The sequence below is a fragment of the Lissotriton vulgaris genome, chromosome 5 (genome assembly GCF_964263255.1).
Source record: "Lissotriton vulgaris chromosome 5, aLisVul1.2, whole genome shotgun sequence".
NCBI lineage: Eukaryota > Metazoa > Chordata > Amphibia > Caudata > Salamandridae > Lissotriton > Lissotriton vulgaris.
In genome coordinates this window covers 1,226,514,313-1,226,526,917 of record NC_141693.1, presented here as the reverse complement: position 1 = coordinate 1,226,526,917, position 12,605 = coordinate 1,226,514,313, and the positions used below count along the sequence as shown (strand labels likewise).

At 49.9% G+C, this 12,605-nt stretch overlaps 1 protein-coding gene across 1 annotated transcript in view; it reads left to right on the top strand.

Annotated features, from left to right (window-relative positions):
* Positions 1–2,226: 2,226 nt before the first annotated feature.
* The window catches only part of LOC147712357 (uncharacterized), a 32,440-nt gene continuing 22,061 nt past the window's right edge, over positions 2,227–12,605 (top strand). Inside the window, exon 1 of the mRNA XM_086923054.1 lies at positions 2,227–2,349. The gene's annotated coding sequence lies outside the window, so the exon portion shown is untranslated. The remainder of the gene's footprint in view (positions 2,350–12,605) is intronic.

The following is a 12,605-nucleotide window of genomic DNA, read 5'->3' as shown; positions in this document are numbered from 1 at the left end:
ACCACCACATCCACCGCATCCACCACCACATCCACCATCACCACCACATCCACCATCACTACCAAATCCACCACCACATCCACCATCACCTCCACATCCACCACCACATCCACCGCCACATCCACCACCACATCCACCACCACCACCACATCCACCACCACTTCCACCACCACCGCATCCACCACCACCACATCCACTACCACCACCACATCCACCACCACATCCACCACTTCCACCACCACCTCATCCACCACCACCACATCCACCACCACCACCGCATCCACCAACACCACATCCACCACCACATCCACCACCTCATCCACCACCGCATCCACCACCACCACATCCACCACACCCACCACCATCACTTTCACCACCACATCCACCACCACTTTCAATACATCCACAACCACCACATCCACAACCACCACATCCACCACATCAACCACATCCACCACCTCCACCACATCCACCACCACCACCACATCCACCACCACATCCACCCCCTCATCCACCACCATCACCACCACATCCACCATCACCACATCCACCACCACCATATCCCCCAGATCTACCACTACCACATCTATATGTATGTGTGTGGCTCTGTGTGTGTGTAGGTGCAAATGCAATGTTCTTGGATTTTCGTCACAATAAAATACACTGAACATAATCTTCACAAAAGTTATTTACAAACGTTTAAGCTATTGCCATTATAAATTACAATAACTTTTATTTAAGTATTAATTATTTACAAAATAAAAGCCATTGTTATTTGTAATATCAAGACATCTAAGTCACATAAATACAACACACATTGCATTACAAATGCTATAGGTGTCACATTTGCAAAAGTTAAAACTATTGACATTGTAACTGACAAAGCTATTAATTTTGCTACTTTCAAAACCAACACATAAATAAAAAAAAGTGTCATTTACAATACCAAGAGCTCAAACTTTCCTAATGCGAGACCTATTGCATTTCCAATGCTTGTTATATCTGTGTGGTGCTCGTCTTGCCTCAGTGTTTTACACCAGCGTGGTACTGATCTCGCCTCATTGTTTTTATACCTGTGTGGTGCTAGTCTCGTCTCAGTGTTTTTACACCTGTAGGGAGCTGGTCTTGCCTCAGTGTTTTTACATCTGTGTGGTGCTCGTCTTGCCTCAGTGTTTTACACCAGCGTGGTGCTGGTCTCGCCTCATTGTTTTTATACCTGTGTGGTGCTTGTCTCGTCTCACTGTTTTTACACCTGTATGGAGCTGGTATTGCCTTAGTGTGTTTACATCTGTGTGGTGCTCGTCTTGCCTCAGTGTTTTACACCAGCCTGGTGTTGGTCTCACCTCAGTGTTTTTACACCTGCATGGTGCTGGTCTCTTCAGTGTTTTCCCACCTGCATGGTGCTGGTCTCTTCAGTGTTTTCACACCTGCGTGGCGCTGGTCTTGCATCAGAGTTTTTACACCTGTGTGGTGCCGTTCTTGCCTCAGTGTTTTTACACCTGTATGATGCTGGTCTCTCCTCTGTGTTTTTACACCAATGCGGTGGTCTCACCTCAATGTTTTCACAACTGTGCAGTGCTGGTCTCGCCTTAGTATTTTTACACCTGTGCCGTACTGGTCTTGCCTCAGTGATTTTAAACCTGTATGTTGCTAATCTCGCCTCAGTGTTTTTACACCTAAGTGCTACTGGTCTTTCCTCCGTGTTTTTGCACCTGTGTGGTGCTGGTCTTTCCTCCGTGTTTTTGCACCTGAGTGGTGCTGACCTCGCCTTCATGTTTTTACACCTGTGTGGTGCTCGTCTCGCTCCCGTGTTTATACACCTGTTTTTGTTGTTGCTGGTATCACGTCCGTGTTTTTATACCTGTGTGGTGCTGGCCTCGGCTCCGTGTTCCTGTGGAATAGTATGCACCCCTCATTACACATTTTCAGTGCTGTTCTTTTCTCATTGCACGTAACGTGTGCAGTGTTTGTTCCTCAGTGCACGTTTGCCTGCACACGTATGCGAGGGAGGGTGCTGTGTTCTATGTTCCGTGTGCGCTAGACTCGCTCAGGGCGCTGCTTTCCTGTCCCATTGTGCGCTGTTCTCCCTCGCTGCACTGTGCTGTTGTGCTCACGCATTATTCCACTCGTGCGGTGGGCGGCGGGTTCCCTGTCCTCTCCTCGCGCACTGTAGGGTGGTGTTTGAGTTCTGCTTTGCTTTGGTAGGCGGTGCTCACCACTGAACTCTGTACACGGCGGGTGGGGGTGGTGCAAGCTGCGGGTGTGGTGTTTGTCCTCAGTCCTGAGATAAACCTGTCCGACTGCACTTGTTCCGGCTCCGCTTTCTCTCTCTGTATCTGACAATCCCAGGTAAGGAAGGTTTCTTAAGTTTTAATGCATTTCGTGAAAATAAAAAGCATGTCTTAAGTCCACCAGACCCGCCTTCTCTCCGACTGTGTGAAGGTTTCGCGAGAGTGAGAGGCCAGTGGGCGTGTTAATGCGTCAGGTGCAGTGGTGCCGAGGCACAGAAGCCCGGGGGAGGGGGGCACTGCACCCAGTTCAGGTACTCGCATGGTGCCCCCAGAGCTGTCTCGGTGAGGGCACACAGACAGCGCCAGCAGTGCCCTCTGACCGTGGTGTTCTAGTTGTTCACGGGACTCTCGTCGTGCAGTGTATGGGTGTCACTGTGTAAAGTACTCGAGGGCTGTCTAGAATGTTCTCATGTTGTCCGTGACGCTCTCACTTTGCCTGTTTCCGTCTCAGACTCTCTATGCTAATACGGTCAATCAGTAGTAGTCTCAGTTTAAATGTATGTATGTATGCATGTGTGTGTATTTGTATGTATGCATGTATGTTTTATATATGTAGCATTTGTACAGCATGAACCTGGCCGAAAGGTCCTCTCTGTAGTGCCGTCTATGTTTAGTATTGCTAGACTTCGTATAGCTCTCACATACATATGACATATGGCCTCAGGCGTCGTGCGGTATGCCAGTTATCTCCTGGACGGTGTGTAGTATTCTGAGTGTATACAGTAGGGAGTATCCTCGCAGTCCCTGTAGCGTCCACAGGCTCTCTAGGGCTCTCAGGCTGTCTCTTGCTTCTAGGAGGGGTTACAGAGCCCTGTGTCTTTTGTAAGTCTGTGGAGCTGTCTATGTGCACCTAGACATCCCACAGTGCACCCAGGCTGCCTCCACTCCATGCAGACAGTGTCTGACACCTTTAGGCACCATAGAGTACACTGAGGCCTAAGGTAATATTACCAGGTCCAAATAGTGCACTCAGACTTCATATCTCACTCGAAGATACTACTCGAAGGTGCTATATATTATTTAGATCACTGCCCATAGTTCTCCCAGGCTCTATATAGTACTCTCAGCTCAGTTTGTGGATGCACTCTGAGGCTAGCACCCTAAACGTGCCTATATCCTCACACTGTCTCTAGTATCCGTAGACAGCCCATCATGGAGCCAGATTGTCCATTGGGAAAAAACAAGGGGAACCCAATAAGTGGCTCGGGACCATGGGTGTCACGTATTTTGAAGGAAACAAGTGGTCCTTAGCATATAGGGATAAAAGTGAGCAAATATATTATAAAGACCACAGTGGGCTGCTATATAGTTCACAATCCATTGTCCAGCTGGACAGGGAATATTTATTCATTTGATAGGTTTGTTCAATATAGAAATAAGACAAGTAACCAAAACAATAAGGGTTACAGTAGGGCACAGTCCTGTGCCATACGTGGAGAGAAAATGAAAAGGACAGTAAGTGAAAGAAATATCAGGCAAACAAAGTGAGCTTGCAAACCACTGACATGAATTCAAATTAACAGTGTGTCCTGGAGTGAATCAGCCATACAATAGTACATTAGGTTCACAAGTATGGGACACTCTTAAAGGAGTCGACTTTTCGATCCCAACCTCGGTTATTAGGGGATCATCTTCAGGACTTTCACAATCTTAACTTTTGCCTGAATAAAACCTTTTAACATATAACCGCCAGACGTTTGTCTGTGACTGAGGTTTAGTCTTATTGGATGTCCTCAGTAATTGGGGTAGCGCTCGTCGCCCATGTTGTAATTTTCCACAATTGTGAGGGCTTCTAACTTGTGCCGCAGGGATGTGGCTCAAGTCCGATGTGCCACAGTGCCGTATATAGACGTGGTTTTACTTTGAGTTAGCGCTTGGAGTTTTAGAGTTGTTGTCCTATGGGGGCACGCTTTCACAAGGGTTTGCGCTGAGAATCTTTAAATGAATTGGCTGAAATGATGTACAGCGGGTGGTTTTTTACCATGCGGTCTCGGAAAACGAGTCTTTGTTTTCCTAGCTAGGCGTCTCAGTCGCTGTTGGTTCGAGGCGATAAAGGGATGAGCATTAGCTGTGATAGATTCTTTTTCAAGTGCGGCGCAAGCAATCGCGTGGGTAACCTTCGTTAGGGCCAGAGAATTAAAGATCCGCTAGAGGTTAGCGAGGCTGTCGATAAGCCGATGGCGCGTTGTCGTCTGGCCCTAACGAAGGGCCAGACGATGACCAACAGCGACTGAGACCACCACCACCACATCCACCACTACATCCACCCCCTCATCCACCACCATCACCACCACATCCACCATCAACACCACCACCACATCCACCACCACCATACCCCCCAGATCCACCACTACCACATCTATATGTGTGTGTGTGTGTGTGGCTCTGTGTGTGTGTAGGTGCACCCACCACCACCACATCCACCACACCCACCACCACTACATCCACCACCACATCCACCACAAACACCACCCCATCCACCACCACCACCGCATCCATCACCACCACCGCATCCATCATCACCACATCCACCGCATCCACCACCACCACATCCACCATCACCACCACATCCACCAACACACCCACCACCACCACCACATCCACCATCACATCCACCATCACCTCCACATCCACCATGACATCCACCGCCACATCAACCACCACATCCACCACCACCACCGCATCCACCACCACCGCATCCACCACCACCACCACTACATCCACCACCACAACCACCACCCCATCCACCACGACCACCGCATCCACCGCCACCACCGCATCTACCATCACCACATCCACCGCCACTGCATCCACCACCACATCCACCATCACCACCACATCCACCACCACATCCACCACTGCATCCTCCACCACCGCATCCACCACCACCGCATCCACCACTACATCCACCACCTCATCCACCACCTCATCCACCACCTCATCCACCACCACATCCACCATACCCACCACCATCACTTCCACCACCACTTCCACCACCACATCCACCACCACCGTATCGCCCAGATCCACCACTACCACATCTATATGTGTGTGTGTGTGTGTGTGGCTCTGTGTGTGTGTAGGTGCACCCACCACCACCACATCCACCACACCCACCACCACTACATCCACCACCACATCCACCACAACCACCACCCCATCCACCACCACCACCGCATCCACCACCACCACCGCATCCACCATCATCACATCCACCGCATCCACCACCACCACATCCACCATCACCACCACATCCACCAACACATCCACCACCACCACCACATCCACCATCACATCCACCATCACCTCAACATCCACAATGATACCCACCGCCACATCAACCGCCACATCCACCACATCCACCACATCCACCACCACAGCTTCCACCACCACCACCGCATCCACCACCACCACCACACCCACCACCACTACATCCACCACCACAACCACCACCCCATCGACCACGACCACCGCATTCACCGCCACCACCGCATCCACCGTCACCACATCCACCGCATCCACCACCACTGCATCCACCACCACATCCACCATCACCACCACATCCACCACCACCACCACATCCACCATCACCTCCACATCCACCATGACATCCACCACCACATCCACCACCACATCCACCACCACCACATACACCACCACCGCATCCACCACCACCGCATCCACCACCACCACCACACCCACCACCACTACATCCACCACAACATCCACTACAACCACCATCACCACATCCACCGCATCCACCACCACCACATGCACCGCATCCACCACCACATCCACCATCACCACCACATCCACCATCACATCCACCACCACCACCACATCCACTAACACATCCACCATCACCTCCACATCCACCATGACATCCACCACCACATCCACCACAAACACCACCCCATCCACCACCGCATCCACCACCGCATCCACCACCAACACATCCACCGCATCCATCACCACCACATCCACCACATCCACCACCAGATCCACCATCACCACCACATCCACCATCACATCCACCACCACCACCACATCCACCATCACCTCCACATCCACCATGACATCCACTGCCACTTCCACCACCACATCCACCACATCCACCACCACCACATCCACCACATCCACCACCACCGTATCCACCACCACTGCATCCACCACCACCACACCCACCACCACTACATCCACCACCACATCCACTACAACCACCACCCCCGCATCCACCACCACCACCGCATCCACCATCACCACATCCACCGCATCCACCATCACCACATCCACCGCATCCACCACCACCACATCCAGTGCATCCAACACCACACCCACCACCACATCCACCATCACCACCACATCCACCATCACATCCACCACCACCACCACATCCACCATCACCTTCACATCCACCATCACCTCCACATCCACCATTACATCCACCGCCACATCCACCACCTCATCTACCACATCCACCACTGCCACATCCACCACCGCCACATCCACCACCACATCCACCATCACCACCACATCCACCATCACATCCACCATCACCACCACATCCACCACCACATCCACCATCACCTCCACATCCACCATGACATCCACCACCACCACCCCATCCACCACCACCACCGCATCCCCCACCACCGCATCCACCGCATCCACCACCACATCCACCATCACCACCACATCCACCATCCCATCCACCACCACCACATCCACCATCACCTCCACATCCACCATGACATCCACCGCCACATCCACCACCACATCCACCACCACCACATCCACCACCACCGCATCCACCACCACCGCATCCACCACCACCACCACACCCACCACCACTACATCCACCACCAAATCCACTACAACCACCACCCTATCCACCACTACCACCACCACCGCATCCACCACCACCACCGCATCCACCATCACCACATCCACCACCACCACATCCACTGCATCCACCACCACATCCACCACCATATCCACCATCACCAGCACATCCACCATCACATTCACCACCACCACCACATCCACCATCACCTCCACATCCACTATCACCTCAACATCCACCATGACATCCACCGCCACATCCACCACCACATCCACCACATCCACCACTGCCACATCCACCACCATCACCACCATATCCACCATCACATCCACCACCACCAGCACATCCACCACCACATCCACCATCACCTCCACATCCACCATGACATCCACCACAACCACCACCCCATCCACCACCACCACTGCATCCACCACCACCACATCCACTGCATCCACCACCACCGCATCCACCGCATCCACCACCACAACCACAATCACCACCACATCCACCATCACATCCACCACCACATCTACCATGACATCCACCATCACCTCCACATCCACCATGACATCCACCGCCACATCCACCACCACATCCACCACCACTGCATCCACCACCACCGCATCCACCACCCCCTCCACACCCACCACCACTACATCCACCACCACATCCACTACAACCACCACCCCATCCACCACTACCACCACCACCGCATCCACCACCACCACTGCATCCACCATCACCACATCCACCGCATCCACCACCACCACATCCACCGCATCCACCACCACATCCACCATTACCACCACATCCTCCATCACTACCACATCTACCACCACATCCACCATCACCTCCACTTCCACCACCACATCCACCGCCACATCCACCACCGCATCCACCACCACATCCACAATCACCACCACATCCACCATCACATCCACCACCACATCCACCATCACCTCCACATCCACCATGACATCCACCGCCACATCCACCACCACCGCATCCACCACCACCGCATCCACCACCCCCACCACACCCACCACTACTACATCCACCACCACGTCCACTACAACCACCACCCCATCCACCACTACCACCACCACCGCATCCACCACCACCACTGCATCTACCATCACCACATCCACCGCATCCACCACCACCACATCCACCGCATCCACCACCACATCCACCATCACCACCACATCCACCATCACTACCAAATCCACCACCACATCCACCATCACCTCCACATCCACCACCACATCCACCGCCACATCCACCACCACATCCACCACCACCACATCCACCACCACTTCCACCACCACCGCATCCACCACCACCACATCCACTACAACCACCACATCCACCACTTCCACCACCACCTCATCCACCACCACCACATCCACCACCACCACCGCATCCACCAACACCACATCCACCACCACATCCACCACCTCATCCACCACCGCATCCACCACCACCACATCCACCACCACCATCACTTTCACCACCACATCCACCACCACTTTCAATACATCCACAACCACCACATCCACAACCACCACATCCACCACATCAACCACATCCACCACCACCACCACATCCACCACCACATCCACCCCCTCATCCACCACATCACCACCACATCCACCATCACCACATCCACCACCACCATATCCCCCAGATCTACCACTACCACATCTATATGTATGTGTGTGTGTGTGGCTCTGTGTGTGTGTAGGTGCAAATGCAATGTTCTTGGATTTTCGTCACAATAAAATACACTGAACATAATCTTCACTAAAGTTATTTACAAACGTTTAGGCTATTGCCATTATAAATTACAATAACTTTTATTTAAGTATTAATTATTTACAAAATAAAAGCCATTGTTATTTGTAATATCAAGACATCTAAGTCACATAAATACAACACACATTGGAGTGGAGAAGTGTGGCTCAGGGGTTAGAGGCGGCAGACCTGGAGCTTGAGTTCGGCCCTGGACCAGGGTTCAATTCCCCGCCTCGGCGGGTCTTGGGCTCAAAAATTCCACGGACTCGATAATTCTCGCTCTGGTGCCTTCTCGACTCACGGGTTCACACTCTGCGACTCTGGGCAATAGCTTGCTTAATCTCCACAACGGCCCCTCGCGGTAGGATGCCTGGCTTTCACCCTGTGGATACCCTGCCAGGGTTATCTCACAGGGGAATACCAGGACGGGTTCCCTAAGCAAGCGCGGAGATGCCCCAGGGTAAGTTGTGCGCTATATAAGTTTCATTCATTTCATTTCATTGCATTACAAATGCTATAGGTGTCACATTTGCAAAAGTTAAAACTATTGACATTGTAACTGACAAAGCTATTAATTTTGCTACTTTCAAAACCAACACATAAATAAAAAAAGTGTCATTTACAATACCAAGAGCTCAAACTTTCCTAATGCGAGACCTATTGCATTTCCAATGCTTGTTATATCTGTGTGGTGCTCGTCTTGCCTCAGTGTTTTACACCAGCGTGGTACTGATCTCGCCTCATTGTTTTTATACCTGTGTGGTGCTAGTCTCGTCTCAGTGTTTTTACACCTGTAGGGAGCTGGTCTTGCCTCAGTGTTTTTACATCTGTGTGGTGCTCGTCTTGCCTCAGTGTTTTACACCAGCGTGGTGCTGGTCTCGCCTCATTGTTTTTATACCTGTGTGGTGCTTGTCTCGTCTCACTGTTTTTACACCTGTATGGAGCTGGTATTGCCTTAGTGTGTTTACATCTGTGTGGTGCTCGTCTTGCCTCAGTGTTTTACACCAGCCTGGTGCTGGTCTCACCTCAGTGTTTTTACACCTGCATGGTGCTGGTCTCTTCAGTGTTTTCACACCTGCATGGTGCTGGTCTCTTCAGTGTTTTCACACTTGCGTGGCGCTGGTCTTGCATCAGAGTTTTTACACCTGTGTGGTGCCGTTCTTGCCTCTGTGTTTTTACACCTGTATGATGCTGGTCTCTCCTCTGTGTTTTTACACCAATGCGGTGGTCTCACCTCAATGTTTCTTCAATATGAGAACAAGGTGTCCCCACGAGAAAACAGTCAAAGACTGTGTGTCACACCTAGTTCCTAGAATCTAGGGTGAGTGTTTCATTTATCTAGACGCGACTTTATAAAGCATGCCAATAATCTGGCGGGAAAGGTAAAGTTACAGTGATTCGTGCTTACTTACTATCAGTGTATGATCAAAAGGAGCAATGTGTACCTACTGTTCTAGTTACTAGTATCCCTAAAGATGCCAACTGTTATTGAAAAGGGATTGTTGTCTCACCGTATAACCAACATTAAAAATGACCGTTTTCTAGTAATACCCACAATAGGTTAAAATATCTAGCTTTCAACAAACATGTACATAAATCAATATCTTCAGTAAATGTCAAAGGAAAAGGAAAAGTTTACCACACCATTGGTTACTCTGTTACACATTTATTATACATACAAATTTAAAATTCCATCTTTACAAAGTATACAATCAATCAAAGAAACAGTATTAATACATTTGTATAAAACAATTTTAAAAACAAAGAATCACAGGTCGACGCGGCGTTTCGGTTTCTTGTATTTCTACCTTCTTCAGGACAGATTCTTAAAACAAGTGGAGTAAATTTCCCACCAGACAGTATTTTCTGTTTAAAACCTTGTTGCCATCTGATTTCTGGACTTATTTTCGGCTGTGTTCGGTGTATTGCCTCTTATATTAAGACTTTTCACGCTTGGTCTTCGACTACCAGGAGGAGCCACCGTATTATCCTATGTGGGTTTCTTCAATGACCCATTAAAAAAGTTGCTGATAATTGCAATTTCTTTTATGTTCAGGTTCTCAGGCACCTCGTTGTGGATGTCGGGGTTCCTGTTGCCTTTAAGATTACAAGCGGCCTCCCTGCTCCTGGGTCCCGGTAGTCTTTAAACAGCGTTCCTCGGCGGTCCTATTCGATCCGTCACCAAAGTGGGATGTCCTCAGTAATTGGGGTAGCGCTCGTCGCCCATGTTGTAATTTTCCACAATTGTGAGGGCTTCTAACTTGTGCCGCAGGGATGTGGCTCAAGTCCGATGTGCGCAGTGCCGTATATAGACGTGGTTTTACTTTGAGTTAGCGCTTGGAGTTTTAGAGTTGTTGTCCTATGGGGGCACGCTTTCACAAGGGTTTGCGCTGAGAATCTTTAAATGAATTGGCTGAAATGATGTACAGCGGGTGGTTTTTTACCATGCGGTCTCGGAAAACGTGTCTTTGTTTTCCTAGCTAGGCGTCTCAGTCGCTGTTGGTTCGAGGCGATAAAGGGATGAGCATTAGCTGTGATATATTCTTTTTCAAGTGCGGCGCAAGCAATCGCGTGGGTAACCTTCGTTAGGGCCAGAGAATTAAAGATCCGCTAGAGGTTAGCGAGGCTGTCGATAAGCCGATGGCGCGTTGTCGTCTGGCCCTAACGAAGGGCCAGACGATGACCAACAGCGACTGAGACGCCCAGCTAGGAAAACAAAGACTCGTTTTCCGAGACCGCATGGTAAAAAACCACCCGCTGTACATCATTTCAGCCAATTCTTTTAAAGATTCTCAGCGCAAACCCTTGTGAAAGCGTGCCCCCATAGGACAACAACTCTAAAACTCCAAGCGCTAACTCAAAGTAAAACCACGTCTATATACGGCACTGCGCACATCGGACTTGAGCCACATCCCTGCGGCACAAGTTAGAAGCCCTCACAATTGTGGAAAATTACAACATGGGCGACGAGCGCTACCCCAATTACTGAGGACATCCAATAAGACTAAACCTCAGTCACAGACAAACGTCTGGCGGTTATATGTTAAAAGGTTTTATTCAGGCAAAAGTTAAGATTGTGAAAGTCCTGAAGATGATCCCCTAATAACCGAGCTTGGGATCGAAACGTCGACTCCTTTAAGAGTGTCCCATACTTGTGAACCTAATGTATTATTGTATGGCTGATTCACTCCAGGACACACTGTTAATTTGAATTCATGTCAGTGGTCTGCAAGCTCACTTTGTTTGCCTGATATTTCTTTCACTTACTGTCCTTTTCATTTTCTCTCCTCGTACGGCACAGGACTGTGCCCTACTGTAACCCTTATTGTTTTGGTTACTTGTCTTATTTCTATATTGAACAAACCTATCAAATGAATAAATATTCCCTGTCCCGCTGGACAAGGGATTGTGAACTATATAGCAGCCCACTGTGGTCTATATAACATCTTTGCTCACTTTTATCCCTATATGCTAAGGACCACTTGTTTCCTTCAAAATGCCAGATTGTCCATAGCAGTCTCATGCTGTAGTAGATAATGGCCACTCTGATAGTCACATCACCCACATTAGACACACATATTGTCTCTCAGATCCATACACCATCGACCAGTGTGACCAGATCATGTGGTGACCTCAAAGCTTGCTTCTGGAAACCTAATGTCCTCACATGTCTCTTC